At 48.3% G+C, this 27,868-nt stretch overlaps 1 long non-coding RNA gene across 1 annotated transcript; it reads left to right on the plus strand.

The window, feature by feature from the left end:
* Positions 1 to 159: 159 nt before the first annotated feature.
* LOC119395783 (uncharacterized) lies at positions 160 to 27,868 on the plus strand. Its single transcript, XR_005184320.2, has 3 exons — positions 160 to 873; positions 2,101 to 2,403; positions 27,707 to 27,868. It is a non-coding gene; the product is annotated as an uncharacterized LOC119395783 (long non-coding RNA).

Consider the following 27,868-nt stretch of genomic DNA (forward strand, 5'->3'; position numbering starts at 1 on the left):
TATACACACTTTGCAAGGGCCTCACGCGGTGGCGCCATCCGAGGAGGCGAAGCTTCCTCTTGCTGACCGGGCCCCCCCCCTGCGCAACTTGAAGGAAGCCCTCGCTGCTCCCGTTAACGCTTTCTTCTCTTTCCTGCTGGCACGGCCCACAAGGCGAGCGTGACCCGCGTCGGCACAAGGCGTCGGCCGCCGACGCGACGCGCCACGGAGAACCGAGCCGACCGCGGATAAGATCGGCGCCCGCTCGGCTGGCCTGGTCCCGAGGACGCGGACCTCGTCGTCAGCGTATCGGAGGACTCCTTTCCAGAAGCGTTTGCTTCGTGCGCCGACTCCGTGCTGAGTCTGTGCTATATTGACGAAAGTGGTGGGCTACTTGCTGACATCGGCGCTTCAGATGCGTGTCTAGTAACGCAGGTCCTGCAGAATCCCCTTTGAATGGTGGACGTACTAATTTTGCTGTGAAGTTCGCGCGTAGATTTGACGGCGGATGTTGCTTGGCAGCATTGTCAGGCGCTAAGGCACCGACCAAGGCGAGACGACTTGGGACCTTGGATGCAGCGGCCTCCGACGCAGCTTCCGGCTGCCTACACCAGACAATTAGTACGTTGTGCCGGGGATCCATTGTACTTGGCATTCGTGAGGACAATACTCGGGCTCTTTGAATGTGTTAGAGCTCGTCTGCGTTGCATCTTATTTTGGCAGCATTCATGTGGGCAGAAGGACTGTGACTTACAGCGGAAGTTTATTTCTGTCGTGTGCAGTAATCGGTTTATGGGCGGTTTATGTGCGTGATCTCGTTACGATGACACCATGTGCCTGTCGCTCTTGACCACACGGATTCTCTGACGAGTCCTGGATGCTTCAGCAACTACGGTGAGTCGCCACGGCCGCTCATAAACTTGTTCCACAGCTTAGCATACTCTTTTTTTTATTTCTGTGCATAGTTTCGATTCGAGTGTCTGTTAGACAAAGCGGCTTCACATGAATATTAAGTGTCGTCGATATAACTGCAAATGAACCGCGGCGCGTACTGCTTCGGCTGAAGTGTTCCTGCATCTTTGTTTGATTGGGGCAAGTACTCATCTCTAAACAGCGAGCTTTTATTGGAGATATTGCGAAGATGAATAAGGAAGAAATAGCAAACTGGCTGTTATATGCTTGGGTTGAGTGTCAAGGAAGTCAGACCACAGCAAGTGCTGCCAAAGAACCACATATGAGAGAGTTAGCCGTCAATTGGGGCTTGTACAGACAAGCTGGACGAAAACAGGAAAAAACGATGTATTGTACAGGTGCGATGGCGAACTTGCATTGACACTTCCGTACGAGAGTGCAGTCCTTCGTGTTTTCAACCATTGTAGCGTCTTCCTGCGACAGCCTCGGTAGGCCTGCGCATATGCGCTCAGGAAATATGTACCGTATACTTTTGAGCACCGCTAATGACATTTCCAAAAAAGTACTGGCCAAAAGACTTGCCGTCGTTTTGTGAACCATGTCCAGCAACCTGACCAAACCTATGAATGGTCCAAATATGAAAGTTTGACAGCAGCTTGAGGCTTCAAGTGGCGAGATGTAGTCGAGCAAGGAATGTCTGTGCAGCCAACATATTTATGCGAGAGCATTCCTTCATCAGCGTCTGCAAGTGCGCTTGTCGGCATGGCTCCAGTGATATTCCACGCTATACAGCAAGTCAGAGGGATATCTACATTTGCTGGTGAGACTTACATAATGAGCCTCACTTAAGACTCATTCGCACCGGCGACTCTCGCAGACGTGGTGACCAAGTTGGTGGCAAGCGCTCTAGCACACTCATGTCGCAAAACGGTCAGTCTCACATTGTCTCAATTGCTCAAATTCAGTCGAAAGCGACTGTTTTGAATCAGTCACTCGGCGGCTGGTCTCGCAACCATTCTAGCAAACAATACACAAAGCGCCGGTGGCTTTTCGACTTGAGTGTGCTCGGAATATCCGCGGCCAACTTGGTCCCGCGGCCTCTAAGAGTCGATTACGTGAACGGACCTTCAGTCCACAGCCATTTAAATATATTATTCCCTATGCGTATATGACTGATATTGAGAAAGGCGGTTCTACGTTGTCTTCCAGCGTCTGTCTTGGGCTGAATCGATAGGGCAGATGAGATGGCCGAAGAGGTCACCGCGCCAGCTCCACCACCTCCGGAGTCGGTAAGGATGACCGTTGATGTTGTGGGTCCCGCCTTGGGCTGCGCCTGGCGTGCCTGGATGGGCGGACTGGTGAGGCGCCTGGTGGACGTAGTGGTGGACGCGGCGTGCGGCGCAGTGCACGCCTGTCGCCGTCAACCCAGGTCGCGGCACGTTGCCCCCTGTCACCGAACCCCTCCTTCTAAAGCCGGCCTCCGAACTGGCACGGCTTATCGCCACCGGAAAGGTGCGTTGGCGTAGAGAGCATCGGCGTATGGCCGCTTATCGCTGTTTTCACTTTCTGTCTTCGTTCGATATTTCCGGATGATCACTGTTATCACGTTCTCGCTTAGCACTAGCGACTCGTGCAGAATCTGAAATGTCTTCAACGTTTTCGCCATTTCTACAAGTGTATTTTTTTTTCAATCTTAGTACACTCGTAGCGTAAATGTAGTAATCCAGCTGGATCCCAAAGTGAAGGAGGACATTACTTGAAGAACTCGAAGCGCATCTGATTAATTAACTAAAAGTTCAGTTATGAACGTTCTCATTACCCCACGCACGGAATTCTGTTTACTAAATAGAGTGATTATATAAAGCATGCATGTAAACGTGGAATGATATCTGAAAGCATCAACAGATTGCATAGAAAAAAGCTGGTGAACATGCGCTAAAAATGAACAGTTATTTTTTATATCTTTGAAGAAACGCCTTTTTTACATCAGTGTAGTTTCTGTGCTGGCGCATTTATAGTGTGACACAGTTAACTGCACTGTTTCAAACAACCGACAGAGCACTGTTTAACTGCCCTGTTTTAAACCTTTAGCATTCTTGCGTTCCACATGTTGAGCGCGCTTTCGGAGATACCCCGAAGGATACGTAACAAGACCTTTGTGCTTTTACAAAGGACACATTAACTCCTTTAGGGCGAGCAGACACTGGCGGAACTCCGCGGAGTATTGGCTGCCGTGACAGTTTGCCTGCTAGGCGTAGTCTGGATTCACTGTATATATTCAAAGCTTATTTCACTTGCTCAAACGTACAACTAAAATAAGTGCGTGGTTATTGTTGCCGGACGCTTTATGGTCGGAACGGCAATCCGCTTATATTGATGGTGTTTTGATTGTGACAAACATTTACAGAACACTATTCGGCATGGTAATCTTTCTTTAGTGCTGCATTTTCAGCTTGCTTAAAAGAAGTTATGGTTCGGCCCAAAATACACATCACTTATTATATAAAATACAATTCGCAACATGCTGCTGGAAGGTGATATGTAACAGGTGTGAAACGTATAAGTGATCAGAGGCCTGTTCTATTGACATTTCTTATACCGGCGTCATACGGGCAGTTTTGATCACGATGAGGGCCGATCCAGATTAGGCTCGAGCCGGATCAGGTGCTGCTGCCCGGTCGCTTTTTATTTTATTTATTTATGTATTTTTCGATACTCTCGATCCCATTTTCGGCGTAATTACAGAAGGCATAATGTACATGAGATACATACACGAAGAATAACATTCCATGTAACACACAAATTCACTAACGCTATTGGTTAGCAACTACAAAAATACAACGAACAATGAATTTCTAATACAATGAAGATCAACAAGAAAATATTCGTACCAAAATTCGTTATACACTGTTCCAAGAATATGTATATATCTAGCGCATTTTCAAAATCGGCGCAACGATCATTACTTTTAAGTGCGTCAAGCAAACAATTCCACATTTTATTTGCGCGAGGATAAAGCCGGAACGAAAGACATCAATTCGAAAGGCACCAGATTATCCTGCATGCATGATATCAGAAGAGCCGGACAAGGGACGGTGACCGAATCAACAATATGCGCCGTTTTCCACTGGGAAACTCAAGAAATTTCTGACTTGCGCATGGCATGCCAGGTATTTGAGCGATGGATTAAATGAAAAAAAAAATGACCGCGATCACTGCCGGTCGGGATCAAGATGATCGCGATCTGCGCATCGTGATCAGGCTCCGTGATCACGATTTGGCTGACGTTTATGCCAAGCTGGATCTGGGTTAGGCTGTATACCGTGTAGCAGTGACAAACTTGCTATCGTGGTCAAGAAGTCCAATCCGGACCGGCCCTGATCGCGATTGCAAGTGCCCGCCTGAGACCGGTATTTGTCTCTGAAAGGATATTGACACGCGTACTCAATTTCCTGTTTTACTGTGAGCTGGTTTAACCGACTAAAAGTGTTACACCTGCCATCGCTTTGAGCAAGCTGCTTCTGATTGTATCAAAAGATTATAGAAAACTTTACCCTAATCAGTTGGCCTGTACCACACGAAAAGTGAAAAACATTATAGAGACCACCACGTATAATACTCGAATGCCCTGTGGCTCATGTATAAAAGCTAACGCGTTCAACCGAAGATCAGATTGTTGACGATGGACGGCCGTGCTAGCCGCTATCATTGCACTACGAGTGTTTTTTTAGCACGAGAGTGTTTTATGCCGGGGTCCACCACGGCTCCACTGACGCATTTCTGTCACGGATATGACGTTGTAAAATATAAAGACTAACATATGGCAAAGAAAAAACTATAAGAGAAAGTTCCATAAACGGGAGTCTAACTTACGACCTCTCGATCGCCAGCGCGCAGCGCGAAACGACTCCGCCACAGACGGCGCGTTCTCTGCTATGCTAACGGCGAACTATTTATGTACACCATTTGCCGGTGGCGGTACTCAGAGATCGGTGGTACAGCGTGTTTTCGTTATCACTAGCGAGGTGGCGCGAAGGGCTCGAAGAGCGCGCTTTAAAAGTCGTCGCCCACGCGGATTAGCGCGCGCCTCGACAGGGGATGGTCGCTCGTGCGGGCGCTTATCTCGTGATCTCGGTGGTTTGTACGTCTTGCGCTCTGCCTGCAAGTTTACGTTAAGAGCACGAAGGTCACCTCGCTCACTGCAGCGGCCGCTTTTGTGAAAGGAGCACGCTGCTCACACAGAAATGAGTTACAACTGTGACTGTTCGCGCTCATCATGTGTATGTTCGTTCCGCGCGTCCTTTCTTCTTGAGCTGCGCATTGCGAGTTTCGAGCGGCTTGCCGTTCTTCGCGTAACATTACAATTTGATGCTGTAGCATTCATTCCTTCGAGCTTGGGGCGAAAGAATGCACAACAAACGCTCAACTGCGTCTGTGACGACACGTTTCACTTTCGTGTTATACCGATTCCTGAGACAGAGGGATCAGCCATGTTTTTGTATGTTTTTTTAGTCACGGGTTCGCTCAATAATGAAATCAATCTTTGCCGGTCTGACTGCCGCGCTCTTCGCCGTCGCAACCACGTGACCACATCAAATCATTAGCAGAATATGCCCGATCAAAGGCGTCTGAGGATATATGTTTTCAGCGTTATTGTTCGGGCGAATTCGTAGTAAGCGGACATTTAAACCATCTGCCTGAAGCGCACGTGTCCTGGAAAGAATTCAACCCCGATTAATGCTTGTCCCAGAAAGTCAAAACGTTATTCCACTTAAAAGGCTTTGATTTGCTGCTGTTTGCCGACTGGAGTCTTGATAATAGCCTAACCTTTTATATTAATTCAAAGTGCGGCTCTCAATAGGGACGTTAGATAGTGCCCTCTGCATCACCTAAAGGAAAAGTGTCTGAAAGGCATTCGAATAATCTCGCTCAGAGCAGCACCCGCCAACTGGAATTGGACCATGTACGGAGAGTGGGTTGAAGGGGAGTGCGCCACATGGGTGGCATACGAAAATGCGTGCAACTGCCCTCGATTCATGCGTTCGCGCAAAGGATACGAGGAGCATTTTTTTTTCTCTTCTTGTGACTTCGTGCTTTTAAGCGTTCTGTCTGGACGCGGCCGACAAAAGTTCTACAGGCGTAACCGCAAAAGGGCGCGTAATGGCTGTAGCCGCTGACGTTATCTACGACAGTTAGGTCACATGCAACTATGAACATGCCTCCTTTACTTGCCAAGTGCATTCAGAAAGAGCAGCGCCTCTCATTATCTTTGCTTTTCCTTGTCAATCTTGTCACAAAAATTTCATGTCACGAAAGAACGGTGATCTTATCGTTCATAAGCTCTGAATGTTGAAATAATTGTTCTAATAAACCAATCACTGGGGCTACAGAACTTATCAATTTCCCTCGAGGATATTAGCTATAATGACATCTAAGAATATCTTCGCATATCATCAAGGTGTTTCCGCTTTGCAAAACACTGTGGAGCAGCACGCCTACAGCAGACATTCTCTGCGTTCCGTTCAAGTATACGAGTGAATTTCTGTCAGGGGGATATTGGCCATACCTAATAAATAAAGCCTGTAGTATTATGCTTCTGCTCTGGCTGATGTGGGAGCCAGTGGGATTAGCATGGCGTATAAGTTTTGAGTGGCAACATTTTTTCCTTAGTATCTGACGCGCCTTTCGCAATGGTATTTCACGAGATTGCCTGTTCGGTTATGAATCGGTTACAGTAAAAAAGGAGTTGATGCAGTTAACTCCGTTTCTTTATGTCGCACATCAAGAAATAAATAAATAAATAAATAAATAAATAAATAAATAAATAAATAAATAAATAAATAAATAATGATGGCAGCATGTAACTGGAAAACCTACCGGCGAAACTGCGTTGCATTCCATATTAGCAATCAGAGACTGCGGGTGCAAGTTGCGCCCACAGTTCTCAGTATGACATGTCACTTCATACATAACTGTACGGAATCGTTGTCACAAACTCTTTGTCTAATTCTATCTGCACAAAAATTATTTTATTAAGTTGTTTGCTTTTTGCCGCAGAAGACTTGCAGGCGACGTTCCAAGTAATTTTGGTGTAGTGAATGGGCGCTTCAGTGAACTTGCTAGTTTCTCAATTACATTCTTCTTTCGTTGGCATAATATGGGCAATGTAAAGAGCATGCTTGCATTTGTTTTGAAAAAGTCAATGAACAGTCCTAAAGCTACCATTTATTCAGTTTTTCAACTAAAGCAAGCTACGGCGATGGGAAGAAGGGTTATCTTCATTAGGAATGGAGGCTTTGCAAACCTGCAAGGGCGAAAAAACAGACTGTACTGGTGCCCACACCGCATTTGTGTTTCTGTAACAGCTCGCAGTGAAGAGGCATATTTTGACACCATTTATACCGGCTCAGGCCGGTATAAATGGTGTGGCGTTACATCGTTATATCGTCGAAGTGGCGTTACATCGTTGAACAGGGAATATCGTTGTCTCCAGCGACATTCCACGAACAACCATTTTGACTCATACCGGAGCTGGTTAGTTATATGTCGTTGCAATAAAGACAAGATACATTAGAAAGCAAGCAAGCTGGCAGTGTGGAAAATCTAGGGAAGGTTGCGTCGTGAAAAATGTCGAAAAACGAAAAAACACATTTTGAGCCAGTGGCATCTCATCGCTCTTACGTCACAGATTGGTGTTGTCATCATTGTTAGAAGGAATTTTTTTGTGTGTGTGAAATTCGAAACAAAGAAAAGCAGGTCGACTATGGTATAAAACTCGAGGATATGGTACGTTAGATAGACGTCGTAAGCCGTTACCCTATCTTTAATGTAATGCTGAAGCTTGCCAATATCAACGCATGTATATAATGGACGCTTACACAGCCTCTACGGTAGTAACATGGTGTCACTCTGTTTTATTGTCTATTAGGATGACATAGAATGCTGCCGAGGCTACACTTGCATCCATTCGAGGAGCCGCAAATTCGACCTTCCCTATATTCAGTCATGTGCGAACGTTTGCCGCCAAATGAAAAGTATCGCCTCGAAGCAGTGGCATTCTAAATAGCTCTGGCAGGGACTGTCTTGCTGTTGATTTCTTCCACGCGGAAAGTTGTCTACGCCGTCCGTAAGCGTCACAGAGCCGCGGGTACTTTTCAGCGGCCGCCGTATCTTGGATGAAGTAAAAGACGGGTGTTACGCTGTCCCACGAGCGCGCACAATGGTCCGGGGCTGCGTCGCAAAACGCTCACTCGCGCGTGGGCTAAGACGCGAGGACATGTCCTCGTAGGGCGTCGCTTTTTCGGCGTCTTTCTTCCGCGGAAGCGAGCGCGGTCCTTTCCTGCTTCCTCCAAGAGTTGCGCCACACCGAGCGGCGGCGGGCGAGCTTCGTAGCGCGCCGTCCACCCTGCGGTCATCGCTCTCGGGCCGCGTTGCAGCAACGGACGCCGTATAATTGCGAGCGAGAGGTTTCAGCCTGGCACGGACAAGCGTTTGTTACACGAAGTCGTGGATCGCTTACCGCAGCACACCCTCTCCACTGCATATGGGGGCACTAGACTCGCTCGTGTGCATCCGCCAGTGGGTCATTCGCGCAAAACAATATGCCACGTACCAGCACCTGCCGTGGAAACGATTTCTCATTGCATCCGGAATGGCTGGGTAGTGCGCGGTATCGATAGAATGCTGTCTTCGTAATCGGTCAGTTGTGTGGCCTTCCTCGTGTTTGCTTGGCCTTTTCACCCCGGCCTGTCACAGGTGTTTTTATCTTTTAAAATTTTCATTGACCCAAAGCCGTATGGTATCGAAGTTATCTGGTGGGTCGACGTTGGGATGAGTAACCTACACAGATCGTAACACGATAGCTAGTTGGGCGAGTTGGTGCGTATTCATATTTGAAGAAAATCAGCGTGTGTGTGTTTCATCTCTTCTTTGTCTTCGTTTTTCTGTGCGCTGATTTTCTTCAACTACATAGATCGAAGAGTAAATGCAACCTGTATTAAATTAGCTTCAGCGTCATAGAAAATGCGATGAAACGAGATTATCTACAAAAATGTTCCTTGGTGCAGTTAAAATGAAGGGTAGCGTTCAGAAAAGATCGTTGCATGGACTACACACAACTCGCAACAGTAAATAGATGCTCAAGATATTCCCGCAATCATCATTTGAAGTAACGCTCACAGCGTCGCTAAAGCATAACAGCTAATTCGTAGCCTGGCTAGTTGGTTTTCGTACATTATGGCGGAACAGTGCGAAAGACGGGACAGCGGAAGAACGCACAGGACAAATTGTTGACTGTCAACTGCTTTCTTTATTGGCAATAGCAGAGTATATACAAGGCGTGTTTCTTTTTTAGAAAATACAGGTTTTTAATAAAAATTTTATGACAGTATAAGACTCCTGCCGTTTGCGCACACGAAGCCTACGTCGAGGCGGAAATACTTTGCCCCAGTTGAAATTACACTGTTGCGATTAATTAACAAAAACGAGTTCAATAACTTATAATTATTGGCCTGATCGCGGTCGTTTGTATTACAAAGTTGTAGTGCCTGCCAGTGTATGGCATACACGTATTTTTTTCGACATCAAGAGAGTTGCACGCGATTCGAGATATACACAATCGAATTGAAGGGCGATGCCAAAAGTGACGGTGCCCGGCGCGCAGGAAACGCGGGCTTTCGTTTACGTAAGACCGGAAGTGCGCGTTACAAGGAAGTGACGAAATTTGAATCAAGGCGCGCCAAAGCCGAACCGGGTAAAGAAAGTCGGCTGTTATTCTGCAAATATTCACAAGTGGACAGCGAATTCGTTGGGTGCAATCTGTGACGCGTATCTGTTTCTTTCATAAACTGCAGACAAGCGCAAAAAACTATTTCTTAAATCTGCAAGAAGACGCGCCGCAGTGGATGCTTCTGAGTTTTATGCTTCACAGGCAAACAAAACTTGATATTGCTCTTTTCTTGCGAGCAGCTTGAAAGAAATATATGAGGACCGAAAGCCACACGCACAGGTAAAGCGCTCCGCTGGCGAAAGTATGATGACTTGCGGCTTTTCCAAAAAAGATACGGCCGGGACTTGCCTTCATTCAAATTTCGTCACTTCCTTGTCGCGGGTAGTTCCAGTCTCGCGTAACAAGTCATCGCGTTTCGTGCGCGCCGGACGCCATCAGTTTCGATATCGTCCTTGAAATTTGATTATGAATATGTCGAATTACGTGTAACTTATGTGATTTCTAAAAAAATGGGTATGCCATAAATTGTCACGCACTACAACTTTCTAGCATAAACAACTCCCCTCAAGTCAATAATTACAAAGTTGATTAACGAGTTTTTCTTAATGAGTCAGAACGGTGTTATTTATGCTGGGGTAAAATATTTCTGCCTCGACGTAGAGTTCGTGTAAGAAAATGACAGGAGCCTTACTGTAATAGGATTTTTATTAAAAATCTGTATTGCCTAAAAAAAGCAGCCTGTATAGGACAGAAAACACTTACAATGTCGCAAAAACGGCTTGTTCTTATCGGATAATGTAATCAACGACTGCTGATTCACGTTGTTAAAGACAAACTAGATCAAGTTATTTTTTAATGCCTAAACATATCTCCATTCTAGGAAAAATGTTTCCTTCGCTTACATATTGCCGACTCTTCTTCGTTATAAAGGGAGCCGTTATCAACGCCAAGATGCAGTAATGCTGGAGGCGAAAACCTCTCTTCTATGCCAAGAAGTGCACTACTCGGCAGCCTTGAAAGGCAGTCGATCGATTTTTGTTGAGCAAACAATAAATCAGGTGGTTTATGGCGTATAACCATGTAGTGGGCCAGGCGCCTAAACTCCGGTGGCGAATATCCCCAAGCAACACTGCTGTAGCGAGTGAATGCAACAGGGATGTATACATGCATGGCTGTGCATATCTATTATTACAGCGAAAGCTGTTATGAGATCATTTCACCGGCCGTTTTTGGCGCCGTAGTTGTCCGCCGCCGCCGCCGCTGCCGCCGCCGCCGCCGCCGGTGTCCGTAACCAGTATCGCTCGAAATAAGAAAAAAAAAACGAAATAAGAAAAAAATTCCAGGATGGAACGAGGTTCGAACCTGGGCCCTCTGCGTGGGAGCCCAGTATTCAACCTCTGAGCCATGCCGGTGCTCGAAACGGCTTTGCAAAAATGTCCTATACAGGCTTCATGTCGAGAAGGAACCCCATTACCATATGCAATATAGCGTGGTAGAAGAGTAAAATAAGCACCAAGCGTCGCACAACGTGAATTCTGTAACCAGGCGTCACACAGTGCGAATTGCGCAACGAGTAGGTTGTTGAATGCTTCCAACCCATTACCAAGGGCTCTGCCATAATTCTTCACCGTCATCAGGCACAGCATCAACAAAGTGCGCATAATGCCTTACATGCGTTTAGCAGGTACCAATGCTCTCCGTAGAATGACGAAAACTGACACAGTGCCTGCTGCCCGACTTCTAGAAAATTACAATGATTTATAGCGTAGTGGGTTCCTCGCAATTGCACTTGTATTGGTTGCCAAGGAAGACAATAAGCGCATGATCCATTTCCTCGGGGTCTCAGTAAAATTACAATGATTTATAGCGTAGTGGGTTCCTCGCAAGTGCACTTGTATTGGTTGCCAAGGAAGCCCATAAGCGCATGATCCATTTCCTCGGGGTCTCAGTAAAGTTCTTCACCCCCCTCCCCCGCCGTCTCTCTCCCACGTCAACGTATGTTATACAGCATGACGGGAGAGGGAAATAGCGACCGGGCGTCACCCAATGCAAATTACATAACTGGTGGGCCGTTTAAAGCTTCCAACCCATTACAAAGGGCTGAGACATAATTCTTCATCGTCATCAGTCGTCGCGTCAACGACGTGCACATAATGCCTTACAGACGTGTAGCTGGTGCCTCGCTTCTCCGCAGAATGACAAATAATGGTTTAGTAGGTGCTTCCCAACTTCACAAAAATTGTGATTTATGGCGTAGTGGGTACCTTTCTAGTGTACTTGTATTGTAGCCCCAAGAGAGCTTACAACGGGCTCTAGAAACGACGCTCTTCCAGCTTTCGCTGTGACTGTGCTGCGGTTTCAGCGCAGGCCTGACGTGTTTTTTTTTTTTTTGTTAGATTCTTAGCACCAGCATTACGCTTACAGTACTCGAATATTAGGCAGTGCTGGCGTTATACACAAAGCGACAGGGACTTCCTAATTAGGTTTTCTTTCAAAATAATTTGTCACGTATATTTAGTCCTAATTATAGCTTTATGTGACAACTTTTACTTCCTCCTTAACTTCGCTAGTGATCTTGTTCCGAATTCTAGCTACGAAAATGGCGTTCTTTAGGTTAACCCAGAAACAGTTTTATAAACCTTAGTATGCTTTCCATGAAATGCTCTGCATTAATACACGTTTAAAAGACACCTGCGCCGTTGCTGCCTTCGGACGTGTCATGTGGTGTATCGTGGCTAAGCAGGAAAGTTGAAGGGTCGGGGCTAGGAATAGACCGTGCGAGGCGAGGTCATTGCCAGCGGTGCCTTTCCTCCAAGTGTTTCTGCGTCCGTTCGAGCGAGCGGAGGTGGATGCGTGCAATTGAAGGCGAGGCGGAAAGCGACGCGTAAAGAGCAACGACTGCTCCTCGCTTCCTCGTCTAAATGCTGATGTGTCGCGTTAAGCTTGTTGTTGCCTTCCCGTTTGCGATGAGTCTCTGGCATGAAGAGATGTTGCCACGTTGACGGGCAAAGTCCCTTGGCGGGTATTGCCTTAATGCTACCCCGTTGTTCCTCCGGAATATGTTTTATCCCCTTCACCCTCCCTGTGCAAAACATAACGTCAGCAGTAGTTTGCACGACAGCGATTATATTTGCCTTTGAATAATAAGCTTCTCGCCTTTGCGCGATATGAGATCGCGGAAGCTTCGAAAAGAAACAGAGGAGAAGCGAATTGATTTTTTGTTTATTGAATGTCTTGGCTAGCAGGCAACACTTCCCAAATTGCTAACACACATATCATAAATTTGATCCGTGTTCGCAAAATATACAGCATCAACACGCAGATCTTTGCTCTTCAACACGCGAAGTCAAGTGCTGTCTTTAACTAGTGGCGCATGCATTTCAATCAAATGGATAAGGGCGCATTAATTTGAAGGCTCCTACTTGTACTAGAGGGAATCTATAACTCAGGGATCGCTACAAACTCTGTACAAAATTCGTTGAAGTGTGCGGGATTTAAAAGCACATGCCAAAATGAAACAGCTGCAGCGGACATATTCTTTTATTAAGGTCGCCGGTGCTTGTTATATTATAAGAAATCATAAAAAGCGAATAGTTTATGCAACAGATCTATTATATTTGCGGCTATATAACTCGAGAGAAAAACCATGTCACGGTTCTGCGAAAAGCACCTAATTAAACAATTATCGCCGCTTGCACTAAGCCGCGCAAGGCCGGCTAACAGCAGATCTGGTGGGCGTATAGCTAGTTCTTGCTTGTCTAGGCTTTTACCCTCTCACCTTTATCTTTCCCACCTCTTGCTATACTATACTATGCATGGCTATGCTTGCTCTCCTTTTTTTTGTCTGTTTCTTTCCATCTCTTTCTCTCTCTGTATTTCTTAATTTCTCTGTCTTTCTGCCTTTTTTTCCTCTTCCTTTTCTCTCTCTTCGCCTCTCTATGCACTCGTTCTCCCCTCCTCACCCTCCAATTCCTTTCCAGGCTCCTTGCTATACCCCACTGTTTAAGGCTATGTTCTGCTGTGCTATCTTGTCTGGATAGCCGAGGGGTTGCGACGCTCGCCTTGGGATTGTGGGTACGCGAGTACGAATCTCGTCAAGAAATTTTCTTCGCCTAGAATTTCTCTCGTTCTCTTTCTTTTTATCTATTTCTTTCTCTCTCTCTCCCTCTGTCTTGGTACTCGTTCTCTCGACCATAAGAGTTATTGTAACCCACGCCGGACAGAGCGGCGCACGTGTACTGGGGGCGAAGCAGAAGAAGAAGAAGAGAACGAAGAGAGCACGTTCCGGTTCACGATGATGATAATTTTCTGTCTACGGCACACGGCGAACCTCGAGCATAACACCTCTTATGTTATAATGCATATAGAGAGCATATAACAGGTGCATTATACACTTCTCTGAACTTCATCGATTATTTGTGAATAGGTGTTTTTCGGAAGCCCAGCACTTTATAACACTCTTCTCTCCGCTGTCCTTTCCATCTTTCTTTCCCTTTCCCCCTCCCCTTAGTGTAGGGTAGCAAACCGGATGCTACAATTCTGGTTAGCCTCCCTGCCTTTCTCTCGTTTTATTATCTCTCTCTCTCTCTCTCTAGAACTTCTGCGTTTCATTCATTACTACTTCGCTGTCCTATCCCCGTTCCCCAGTGTAGAGTAGTAGGGCAGAGCACGCTATCGCTCAGGCCGACATCTCTGCTTAATACAAAAGGGATAACTGCGCTACCTGACACACACGAAACAACCATAGACACACACAGGCGCAGATTTTTTTTTTTTTTTTTTCTGAATTTTATCACACACTGCGCCTGTGTGTGTCTATGGTTGTTTCGTGTGTGTCAGGTAGCGCAGTTATCCCTTTTGTATTAAGATGCACCAACTCGCCCACCAACAAGTTCTTCTAAACCGACATCTCTGCCCTCATGTAAATAAATTCTCTCTCTCTCTTATGCGCTTCATTTACGCTAGAATAGAGTTCATCAAGCCGTAGTATATGCTTTTGACGCATACTAATGAATTTCTAACGTTAGTGCTTCTATTATTCAGGACTGCTTTCAAGATGTGCAGTAACTTTATGTAAGCTAAAGCAAGCCCCAAATCGACATCCCGCTTGTCAAACACCCAAAACTGTTACTTTCTCTTCAAGGGCCAACGAGCTTCATTCAAACATGTGCAGCGATTATCTCAAAACGTACTGCTGCGTTTTCACATGCGTTTGGACAAGCGGCATCAGTCTGAAGGTTTCATTAAGTTTTTGAGTGACGCAGTTGGAGATGCTCTAGATGCATTTTTTTTATATAAATAGAATCAAAGCAGCAACGCGGGAGCCAGGGAAGTCGCCGACACTTATTTCTTCATTCAGAAAAATCATAACACCTGCTTAAGCTGCCGGTAAATCTTAATATTTGATTTCGAGTATTAACGGTTTGACGAGTGTTTCTTTATTGATGCAGTGTTTCGTAAGTGGCCTTTTGGTTTCTTTTGCTGTTTCTCGACTGGCTTTACCTACCGTCTGGCCAAAAATTTGATATGCCTAGATGAAACAAGTTCCAATAAGAAGTTCTTACCATGTTTCAATCGCCTAGTATCATTGATAATGTATTAAACCATCAATATTATATGAAACTTAGTGGGAGGAGGGTTAATTTTTCTATTATTCTCATCGCGTGGTGACCCGAGCAAGGGTGCCAACAACAGGCAGATGCCGCTGAGTTTCACGGGCGGTTGACTGACACCGGCAAGAAGTTATACCTGGCAAACCACTTCGAGGAGCGAGTAAGTCATAATCTTATTTCAAATTAGTCTTTGCTTCCGTGAGATAATACAGCTCGTTTAAGCAGCCGCACCGAAATAGTGGCATTGGACGTCTGCATAAAATGCCAATGAATGCACGTCTCATGACGCAAGCACGCATGCACGCACAATAGTTGGAAAGCAATGGGCCGTTGGGCCTTCTCTCACATGGTGAAACTCTGAAAGACTGCCAGATTTCGTGACATCGAATAAAGGCGACTGGTGTCGCGATATCAAACTAATCGAAGTGCTGCCGTTCATGCATGCACTCACGCAATGCGCCGGTTAGTTTGAGCTGCTTCCCTTATTTTGATGCCTCCATCATACTAAATTGTGCAGGATAATACAAGTCAATGCGCGCCACGAGTAGGAAAATAAGTCACATGTGCGTTGATCGATTTTCCTGGCCTGCAGCCGCCTTTTGGCTGGGCTCAGGCTGCAAGTCCATCCAGGCGCATGCCTTCGAGGAGGCCTGTGCATCATTTTAGGAAAGGATAACTGACAACCATCCGTTTGTTGCACGAAGCCGCAAGACAATGCATACGGATCTGTCAGAAAGGACAGCCTCTAGATAATAAAAAATTCGTCCTTGTCCGAGAGTCGCTTACAATTACTCTCGCACAGCCATCAGCAACTATGCCAAAGGAAGAGTCTCCCCTCAAGCACTGCGCATTCTACACCAAACGACTCGTACACACGAAAACCAAGTTACTCTCGTCTGGTTCCCTGCGCATGCAGGCGATGTCCACCCGCATCTCACCAACCTCAACGAGGTAGCCCACTCCGCTGCACGAGGTCTAGTCAACCGTGCCGGAGGCCGCATAGGTGAGGGCGTCGACCGCGATCGTCTCACCAGTTATAACGACCTTACGAAGTCATTTTACCTTTCCCGAAGAATCTTCCCTCCACCTAACCACACGTTATGCCGAGCTCAGGCCACTACCTTACGCCTGCTACAAACAAACTCCTACCCGTCACTTTCTCGATATCACAAGATTTACCCCGACATATACACTACGAACATTTGCAAGATATGCAAGACACACGTAGCATCGCTCCCTCACATGCTGTGGGAATGTCCCGTCCAGTATCAGAATGGTACTACCGAGACCCTCTCGTCGAGATGGTGCGCTGCCCTGCGCAGCTCCCACCTCGACGATCAGCTATGGGCCATCCAGCAAGCCCGCGAGGCTGCGAAGAGGCAAGACCTCGACGTCCCCACGTGGGAGGCCTAGGCCAACGAACCTAAATTGCTGGTTCATAATAAAGTTTATTCCTCCTCCCCCTTGTCCGAGGCTCGAACTTGAGGGCAACGCCTTTTCGGGGCAGTCGCTCTACCAATTGAGCTAACCAGGATGCCAGCGATTGGCATCGCGAGCACGAATTAGTCGACAACTCGAAGCTCATGGAACCGCAATATTAAAATTAGTTCTGTTGTATTGCAAATAAGTATTTCACACGAGTTCTAGCTGCAAATGAGAATATTGCAAATGAACTCATTTTAATCGTTTCAGGTTTGACTCTGCCACTGGCGTAGCCAGGGGGGTTCAACATACCCCCCCCCCCCCCCCACCGCATATTTTTTTTTTCAGTTTTTCGAGCGTGTATATGTGGCGTTTTTTTTTTTCTGTCTTGAAGAGCCAAATGCAGAAACCGAAAGAGGGCTAAATTTCACGAAAGAGTAAAACGCGCCTAAGTATTTTTCCCTTTCAAAGTAATTGTAATCAAAATGGGGCCATTCCTCATTGTAACGTGAATTCAAAAATGCAGTTTGGAATAAAACAATTAGCCCAACGCTACAATTGTTTGAATCAAACTGAGCCAGGCCCATTAAACTAGCGCTGCGTCAACGATCGTGAAGAAAACAACGAACATGGCCGCATCCAATATGTTTCACTTGTGTCCCAGCTGCTTTCCCATCGTGCTTTCGTTCCACAATTAGTTTTTCTTGGGCGAATTGGTAGATACTGAAGGACATGATGTTGTAGGCCAACACTCGAACATAAAAAGTAAGATGCCGACTTTTCTACTTCTTTCTGCCTTTTAGTGTTTTTTTTTTTTAGAGTTTGGCGCTGCAGTATCATATCCTTCTGTCGCTCCAAGACGGTATATTTGAAGAAAAGAAAACAACTTGAAGAAGAAGTGATCCGAGACGGTGTGTAATTTCATTCAAGCTACGAAACGTACCACATTTTGATTCTGAATCAAACAAATACCCACTCTTGGCCAATCCCCCAGAGTGGGTATGTGCCATGGTGTAACAGGATAAACACACAAACAAACGGTGCGAAATAAAACGAGTTAAGAAGAAGAAGAGCTGAAGCACTTTTTGAAAGCATGTAAACAGATGCCAAGGACAAGAAAACGCTGCCGGCAGTCCAGAACGGTGAGCCTTTTGCCCGAAGTCATCGCCATTACGCCCATGCAACAAATGACGGCGAAAAGTACCCGTTCACGCCGCTTTCGTGTGTAAGAGCTCGTCTGGACACTACTGCGTCGTCTTTGGATGCCAAAGCAAGCAGCGCAACAGGAGGATATTACTTAGCGCTGTCTGCGATGATCACAACCCTCCGCGGGAACTGCCGGTGCGCTGTTTTCAGCTTCGCAGCGAGTGAATAATTGTAATTCAAACAGAAAAACTAGGAGCCGAGTGGAAATGCGTGAGTAAGTACACTAACTGCGTGTATTCTATAGCGTGATGCCCACCTATCCGATTTTACAAACCTAATTTGCGTGACACGCGGCTGGTTTGGAGGCAGACGCAAGCTTTGTGTGGGGGTGCACTTAATACCTTTGAGCGCTTCTTTTGACAAAGTATAGTGAACGGCAGTGCTCTCAAGCACAAGCAATCAGCATGCTTTGCCACTTTCAACGTGGTATCAAGCTTTAGTGCTTTTGGTGGCATCAACGCCTGCTTTCAAGATTACAAGCTTTCACCTTCAAACGGTAGTAAGCGGTACGGTGTTCCTCAACAGCTGGCGAGAATTTCGTGCTTTGATTTCAGTGTTTGATGTCTACAAATTTATTTGGACATGAGGTGTCCAGCTGCACATAATAAATACATTGGCACGTAAGTAAACAGTACTGGCGCCAGTGTATTTACGTCGCAGGCGTAGCGCTAGCTCAAACAGCTAAATTTTTAGCTACTTACACAGCACACATTTAATAAGAGACAGCTGCGTGCCGCCCATTTCAATACCGGCTTAACTAATAGTAGCACGCTTTCGCTTTTAAAGCATCATCGTTTCAGGATTAAAATCGCGCAGATAGCTTCCAAAAGGGATCGATGGCCGATACTGCAAGTGATACTGTGTGATAGCACGCTTTTGTGAGCAAGACGCAGCATTGTAAGAGCGCTCGCGAAACAAAAATTAGGTGCCGCGAAGCTACCCGAAAAGCGTACTCTAATTATATCGCGATGCATCTTAAAATGATGAGTTTTCAAAAAACTTTGTGTGAAACTTGTAATATGCGGCAACAAAACATCGTTCAACTCTTTCGCGAGCGGCACTGCAATTACGATTCACGCGTAGGACGTTTTTTAAGAAATGTAACAGCGTACGCACCTCGAGGTTGCTTCCGGAGCCTGCTCAGCACGTAGTTCATACATTGTAAATTTGCGTGAGCAAGGTATTCTTGATGTTCCAGTGAAAAGAGCGAAAATGTCCAGGCTAGAAAAAACGCGAAACAAGCTCTGCGACGTGCTGAATTTCGGGAGTTTCGTGTTTGCTCTGTGTAGCGTCTGCTCGCATGGCAGCGCGGGATGATGTTTCGTCGGCGTGTGCGATAGATGGCGCGACGCGCGATGCAAACATGGCGCTACGCATGGAATTCGCTGTGTTCTGGTCTATAGGCCTATCGTTCATTCGCTGCGATTTAGACTACTTTTACGAGCTAATTCAACCTCGAATGAAATGTCCCAGTCTATCAAAGCCATATCCAAATTTTACTCCTGAAATCCGGCGATAGTAGGCCATGATTTTAGCCGCAATATAGATTTTAGCCGCAATATAGATTTTAGGTATTTTGGTGACGTGTACACACTGGCAAAAAATTGTTGGAGCTGGTCCGACCATATTGTCAGTATCAAAGAACTGCGTTTCCTCAGCTCCAGTAAAAGTGGACTTGGCTCTTTTAGAGAAAATGACGCCACATATGAACGCGCACATGCACACGCACGAACACATATAAAGGGTGGTTCAACCACTCCCGAAAAAAATATCTTGCTGCGCCCCTGCTCTACCTTACATCTATCGTAATATGGTCTCTCAGTTGATGGCCGGCGTTTGTGTTGTCTATTACTTTTTTGCTGTATGAATATTACCTGGGGTTTTTCATGCCAAAAGCACACTATGATTATGAGGCACGCCGTGGTCAAGGGTTCCAGAAATTTTGACCATCTGGTGTTCTTTAACATGCGCTGATGTCGCACAGTACACAGGCCTCCAGCATTTAGCCTGCATCAAAATACTGAAAATGGATGAAAGGCTTGGCGAACACCACCGCTAACGGGAAATTGAGCAGTCTCACATCAACCGAGAAAGAACGTTGTTTGTACGTTTTAATATACTTTTCAGAGAAGGTAGATAAAGGTTATCGAGAAGGTTTATTCCTTCATTCTGCTAAATATGGAGCTATGCATTCCTGCTCCTTGAATGAATGGATGGCTGGATAAATTTTATTATGGTGCATCGGAGCCAATTGTCTTTCTAATTAGAAGAAAGAGTGAAGTTTTAGATGACTATGCACCGTGCTGCGAGAGAGCTATATGCAGCTGTGCCTCAGAAGAGGAAAAAATCATGGGTGATCGCTCCTTCATGGGAATCGGTATAACACGAAAGTGAAACGTGTGTTCACAAAAGTAGTGCTTATTGCGTAGTGATGTATGAGAGCTTGTACAATGTGTGTTGGTGTTTGGCAGCTATAGCATCGCTTGACATCGATGTACCCACGTTGACACCTGGTGGCACATCTCCATCGCGACGGCTAACGCACACAATCATGACTTAACCATTGTGGTAGCTGAACATGTTGTTGAGGTGTTTATTAGACGGCAGTCGGCGACGATGCTCAATGGCGACAGTCAAGCAAGAACACGAGCTCAGAGCGGGAGCGGGAAGAGCCCAAGAGGACGACCCAGCAGAAGGCCATAAAGAGCGCAACCCATTACTCAACTCAAAGACTTCGCTACAATTACCCCGGGAACGAAAAGGGAGCCGTCCGGCGACCTAACAGTTCGTCACTATGAGTGGGTCATAGTAGGCCTTGAGGCGCTCCACGTTGACTATGTCGCGCCCTCGACGGCGCATGTCCGAAGATGGTTCGATGGGTTCGATCACGTAGTTGACCGGGGATGTGCGCTCGACGACCCGATAGGGGCCTTCGTATTTCGGCAGTAGTTTTGAAGAGAGGCCAGTTGCAGTGGTAGGGACCGAGAGCCATACGAGCGCTCCAGGGAGGAACGTGGACTCAGAAGTGGTGGTGCCACCGCGAATGCTCTTCTGCCGCTCTTGTTCCTGCGTTGTAAAAGTCTTGGCAAGCTCGCGACACTCTTCCGCAAGCCTGGCTGTGTCAGAAATCGGCGCACACTCAGTTGAATCCGGCTTGTATGGGAGTATCGTGTCGATGGTGTGCGACGGGTGCCTTCCGTACAATAAGAAGAAGGGTGAAAACCCAGTTGTGCTTTGAGGGGCGGTATTATAAGCGTAGGTGACGAAGGGCAGAATGGCATCCCAATTTGTGTGATCGGCGGCGACGTACATTGAGAGCATGTCGCCGAGAGTGCGGTTAAAGCGTTCGGTTAGGCCATTCGTCTGCGGGTGGTAAGCAGTAGTTTTGCGGTGAACAGCATGGCACTCTTTGAGAATGGCTTCGACGACTTCCGACAAGAAGACACGGCCTCGATCGCTGAGAAGCTCCTGGGGTGGACCGTGACGCAGCATGAATCGGTGTAGCAGGAAGGAGGCAACGTCGCGTGCTGTAGCCGCCGGGAGGGCGGCGGTTTCGGCGTATCGCGTTAGATGGTCAACAGCGACGATTGCCCAGCGGTTACCAGCCGATGTCAGAGGAAGTGGTCCGTACAAGTCGATGCCCACGCGCCCGAACGGACGGTTAGGGCAAGGTAATGGTTGTAGACCAGCGGGTGACACGTGCGTTGAAGGTTTTCGGCGTTGGCAATCGAGGCAGGAGCGAACGAACTTCTGCACGTAGCGGTACATCCCTCGCTAGAAGTATCGTTGTCAAATGCGGTGGTAAGTTTTGGATACCCCAGAGTGCGCGCATTGTGGATCAGAGTGGAAGGACTCGCATATTTCAGAACGCAGACTGCGGGGTATCACAAGTAGCCACTGGCGGCGATCGGCGTTGTAATTGCGTCGGTGCAGTAGGTCGTCACGAATGGCGAAATGGTGGGCTTGACGACGCAACGCGCGAGTGGTTGGTGTTGCCTACGGATCAGTGAGCAAGTCTATCAGCGAGGCGATCCATTTATCCTTGCGCTGTTCGGTAGCGATGGTGTGAACGTCGATGGAAGAAACAACAATGTTACGTGACGAGCATGGTGTATTGTCGTCAGGCAAGGGCGAGCGCGAGAGGGCGTCGGCGTCAGCATGCTGGCGTCCGTTGCGGTACAGCACGCGGATATCGTAGTCCTGTATGCGAAGTGCCCAGCGGGCGAGGCGGCCTGAGGGATCCTTCAATGACGACAACCAGCATAGTGCATGATGGTCGGTGATGACATCAAATGGGCGACCATACAAATAGGGTCGGAACTTCGTAAGGGCCCAGATGATCGCCAGGCATTCCTTTTCGGTGACGGTGTAATTGGCCTCGGCTTTAGTAAGCGTACGACTTGCATATGCCACGACATATTCAGGGAACCCCGGTTTGCGCTGCGCAAGGACAGCGCCAAGGCCAACACCGCTGGCGTCTGTGTGTACCTCTGTAGGGGCCGTAGGGTCGTAGTGCCGTAGTATGGGAGGCGACGTCAACAAACGACGGAGCGTTGCGAAAGCGTCTTCGCAACTCTGACGACCACGAATGGAGGGGCCCGTTACTTCCGAGGAGCTTCGTCAGCGGCGATATGATAGTCGCGAAGTTTCGAATGAAGCGCCGACAGTAGGAACACAGTCCTACGAAACTGCGCAGTTGTTTGACGGACGTAGGTTTCGGGAACTCGGTCACGGCCCGAAGCTTGGCTGGATCGGGGAGAATTCCGTCCTTGGACACGACGTAGCCGAGTATTGTCAGCTGCCGTGCTGCAAATCGGCACTTCTTTAGATTCAGTTGCAGACCAGCGTTGCTCAAACGCGTCAACACATGCCGGAGGCGTTGAAGATGCGTGGAGAAGTCTGGAGCAAACAGGACGACGTCATCGAGGTAGCACAAGCACGTGTGCCATTTCAGGTTGCGCAGAATAGTATCCATCATGCGCTCGAAGGTGGCGGGCGCATTACACAGCCCAAACGGCATGACGTTGAATTCGTACAAGCCGTCGGGCGTGACAAAGGCGGTCTTCGGTCGAGCGTCATCAGCCATAGGTACTTGCCAGTACCCTGAGCGCAAATCGATGGATGAAAAGAATTCTGCTCCTTGTAGGCTGTCAATCGCGTCGTCTATTCGCGGTAGTGGATACACGTCCTTACGAGTGATCTTGATGAGTCGTGGGTAGTCCACACAGAACCGCACAGAACCGTCCTTCTTCGCAACAAGAACGACAGGAGACGCCTAGGGGCTGTTAGATGGTCGAATAACATTGCGTCGAAGCATGTCGTCGACTTGCTCGTTGATTACGCGGCGTTCTGTGGGAGATACGCGATATGGACGTTGCCGCAGTGGCGGTTGGGCGCCAGTGTCGATGCGATGCGTAACGGTAGATGTGCGGCCGAGAGAAGTTTGAGCGACATCGAAAGAAGCGCGAAATTCTTCCAAGAGACCCAGAAGCTGGGAACGCTGGAGAGGCGTAAGGTTGTCAGCAATGGAAGAAGCGAATACGTCATCGGGCGACGAACCAGACGTGGTAACAGCACTGAGCGTACTGGAGTTGGGGCAGTGCGTGTCATCTGGTTCGTCCATAACTTGTGCGTCTTCGAGGGGTTCCACGCTGCCGAGACATTCTCCTCGCACCAACGTAACACTGTACGCAGATGGGTTGATAACAAAAATTGACGCGCTGCCCTGAGTGACTTGCACGGTCGCGAAAGGCACCAGCAAGCCTTTCCTCGTGCAAACACGGTCAGATGGCGAGAGGAGTGCAACGGTGTCGGAGAGACTGGCGCAGTAGACGGACACCGCCGTTGACGAGTTTGCAGGCACTGTGGTGTCGTCTTTGACGAGTACCTTGCTCACAGACGATGGACAGTCAGCCGGCGTCAGATCAGAGAATGGTGAGAGCTCTATTTCGGCTGGTGCGCAATGAATCACGGCGTCGTGGTGGGAGAGAAAATCCCATCCTAGGATGACGTCGTGAGAGCATGCTGGAATTATGATCAATTCGACGGCGTACAGAGCATCGTTAATCATGACGCGGGCTGTGCACACCGCTGTAGGGTGAATACTTTGGGCGCTGGCTGTACGGAGGGAGAGCCCGGGAAGTTGCGTCGTCACTTTTCGCAGTAATCGGCTAAGTTTGGCGTCAATAACGGATACGGCGGCTCCAGTGTCGATAAGGGCAGATGCGCGAACACCGTCCACAAACACGTCTAACACGTTCGATGGGCTTCTCTGAGGGCTTTCGCAGTTGGACAGCGTCGCAGCCCTTGCCTCGTGGACTGCGACGACTAGTTTTCCTCGTCACGTGGGACCGGACGTGGCCGCATCGGTGACAGTGATCGGCGTCGTGGTGACGGCGAACGGCGTGTAGATGGAGCTGGGCGAGACGACGGTGACATAGGCGGCGGTGAAATACGGGCGGCTTGACTAGCTGGTGATGGCTGAGCCGACACGAAGCGGCTGCACGCGATTGCAATAGCGGGCAACATGACCGGCGCAACCGCACGCGAAACAGATCGGGCGGTTGTCAGAAGTGCGCCATCGATTCGTCGGGGTAGGTCCCATCCATGACGCAGGACGCGGTGGACGAGGCGTCTGCTGATACGACTGCATGATGGGCTGCATCGGTGGCCCAGGTATGACGTCGGCAAACGCAGCCGGCACACTCGCTTCAAAGGCCTGAGGTCTGGCGATGGCTTCGGCGTAAGTAAGTGGGGCAGCCACAGAGATCGCTTGGGGTGACCTGGCTACAACTTGCGCGTAACTGAGCGGTGCAGCCGCCGGAGAGGGCTGGTGGTATTCCGGCATGACCTCCGCGATTTCCTGCTGAATAGCGCGGCGTAATGGAGGCAGCAGCGTGGTCGATGGCTGTTCAACATGCTGCTGCTGAGGGAAGGCCAGTAGGGAGAACTGGCGGGCAATTTCCTCGCGCACAAATGACTTGATCTCGGCTAGCAAGGCGGACTGATCAGAAATGGCCGACAAGCCAGCGAGATCGGCGTCGCGTGATGCAGGTCGACGGGTCAGCAACCGCTGCCGGCGCAGCTCCTCGTAGCTTTGGCAGAGCGTGATCACCTCGGCCACAGTACGAGGGTTCTTGGCGAGCAGCATAGTGAAGGCGTCGTCGTCGATGCCTTTCATAACGTTGCGGATCTTGTCAGACTCAGACATAGCTGCGTCGGCTTTCTTGCATAAGTCCAGGACGTCTTCTATGTAGCTCGTAAAGGACTCACCGGTCTGCTGAGCTCGTTCACGTAAACGTTGTTCGGCTTGCAGTTTACGAAGAGCAGGGCGGCCAAACACGTCGATGATGGCGGTCTTGAAAGCAGACCACGTGGGGAAATCGATGGCGTGGTTGTTGTACCACAGGCCCGCCACACCCGCGAGGTAGAAAACCAAGTTGCTGAGTTTGCCTGCCTCGTCCCATTTATTGGGTACGCTCACACGCTCGTACATCGCAAGCCAGACCTCAACGTCGGTCCCATCCGCGCCGGTGAAGATAGGGGGGTCGCGGATGCGGGGGACACCGGGGCAGGAGGTCGTTGTTGGAGGAGGCGTTTGCTGAGCAGCGTCTTGAGGCATGGTAGTTGGTAGGGTACGGGATCTTAGCTCCAGGGGCATCGAATGGGAGCACAGCACTCTCCACCAATTTGTTGAGGTGTTTATTAGACGGCAGTCGGCGACGATGCTCAATGGCGACAGTCAAGCAAGAACACGAGCTCAGAGCACGAGCGGGAAGAGCCCAAGAGGACGACCCAGCAGAAGGCCAGAAAGAGCGCAACCCATTACTCAACTCAAAGGCTTCGCTACAATGTTAACATATACCTGGACCATAGGCGTGCGCAGGGGGGGGGGGCATGGGGGCGAGAAGGATCAGCCCTATACATTGTAGGGGGGGGGGGGCGAGAAGATGGGCGCAAAGGCACCCGCATACATTGACATAATAGGGAGGGGGGCGCTGCGACGAACCTTCGCCCCCCCTGAAGGGGAACCCTGCGCACGCTTATGACCTGGACACAGCGTATCGTGAGTCCCGCGCTAAGATGAAATCAACAAACGAATAATAAACACTGGTACTCGATATACACTTCTTCAAAGCGTCGTTAATTAAGGAGATAAACGGCATAGTGTGCGCCCCCGTGTAATGGGGTAACCTAGGCCTTTGCTCATGCATACACTACAACACTGCGCTTCAACAATACGGGAGGCAGAGGTTCATAGGTGGAGCCGCGAACGTCGGCGGTGGAGAAACACCATTGGTGCATCTGGAAGCTACACTACTCCGACAACGAGCAATCACACTCAACACGAAGCGAAAGGCAAAGAACGTAACTGCGTCTTGGGCGACTCCCCGATGCTAGCGCGGCCAGTGTTTTTCGCTGGTATCAAGACGCTTTAACCATGGCCTCCGAGATTCCGCCGGCGCGGAATCTCGGAGACCATGGTTGTGGTGGGCCATGGAATGTGACAGACTACAGTGTGCTCTACTACGGGAGATTTGAATGAAGCTGGCCCTCAACATCCATTGCGTGAACGTAGCACATTACGGCAATAATTGTTTAGCTACAGTGTTGCTGCGTAGACGTATTGTCACCTCTTTTATTCGTCATTCAAACTACTTCAAACCTGGCGTCTATACCTGAGTGCGGGCGCGAATTTTTCTTACGTTTTGCCACTTGTGCGCTATTTTCAAGCTCTCGGCAGTTGTATGTCTGTTTGAGACCACCGGCTACAGGTTTCTTTTAAATTAATGTACGCCCCCACTAGCAGCGCGCTGCGTGTGGAAGCGCAAGTGTGGCACACCAGTGCCGCTAAAGTAATAACGCCGTTGCCTTTAGAAATCTTTTAATAATACTGTCATGTGCTGTTTTCGGAAATGCATATGGTGTTGAAAGCATTCCTTCACTGTAGTCCAGCCCGGCTCGCGCAACGCCTGACATGCGCCTGTCAATGACGCTCGCTGCGTTTCCTTGGGTGAAGTGAGATGCAGCCGTTAAGTGTCTTCGGCCCGTACAGAACTTCTCGCTGTTTACAAACGCAGACGCTGCACGGCTTCCGGTTTTGTCCACCGGCGTAGCATACTAGCACTACGCTGTGAAAAAAAGCCTTGGCAAGTAGACCGCAGGCTTTCAACGCTTTTCTTGATCGGTTTAGCAAAATATATGAAATAATTATTATTTTAAGCAATACACAAAATTATAAAAAGTACTCTTGAATTTTATGCGCCTTCCATTTATCCGGAAACATAAAAAAGAGACTTTCCTTAGTCTGGGACAACCTAAAAGCACGGTTTCCGCTTCGCTGTTAACGCTGTTAAAGTAGGATAAATGAAATGACCGGCAGCTTCTTGGGGTACAACACTAGCTGCTACTATCGGAATCGCGAAAACGTCTATTTACAAAGCAAGGCCTCCTCAATTCTTTTTGTTTATTTTTTATCGAGGAGGTGCTGCACGAACCAACCTTATCCTTATCGCTTGGTTTACTTATCGTTTCTGTTCCATTAATGTGCTTCATAAGCAAACGTCAAGGCAACATTCAGAAACCAAATTTAATTATATTTCGCCCTGCGGATTGTTTTTATGCACTTAGCGTGCATTAAGGGCACAAGAACAATAAGGGAAATCAGAGAAGGATAAGGTTGGTTTGTGATACGGGAGTTGAAAACTGATCGATGGGTGACTGAGTAAAGCTGATCCGTCCATCCATCCATCCATCCGTCGTCCGTCAGGACAGACGGACGGACGGACGGACATTTTCTGCGTTGACACTTTTTTGCCTTCTCACCCATTCTCTTGTGACGACGCAGGCGAGCAGCGAAGCCGTAGTTGGCGCCTTCTGTGCTCGCATCGGCGCCATCGAGCCCCAGCTGGGCGCCGTCGTAGACGAACGCATGAGCGAGGCGCTGGACGAGGCACGCCGAGTGGACAAGCTGGTCAGAGACTCGGTCGCTCAGCGCGGCACCAAAGGA

The sequence above is a fragment of the Rhipicephalus sanguineus genome, chromosome 6 (assembly GCF_013339695.2).
Source record: "Rhipicephalus sanguineus isolate Rsan-2018 chromosome 6, BIME_Rsan_1.4, whole genome shotgun sequence".
In the NCBI taxonomy this organism is placed as follows: domain Eukaryota; kingdom Metazoa; phylum Arthropoda; class Arachnida; order Ixodida; family Ixodidae; genus Rhipicephalus; species Rhipicephalus sanguineus.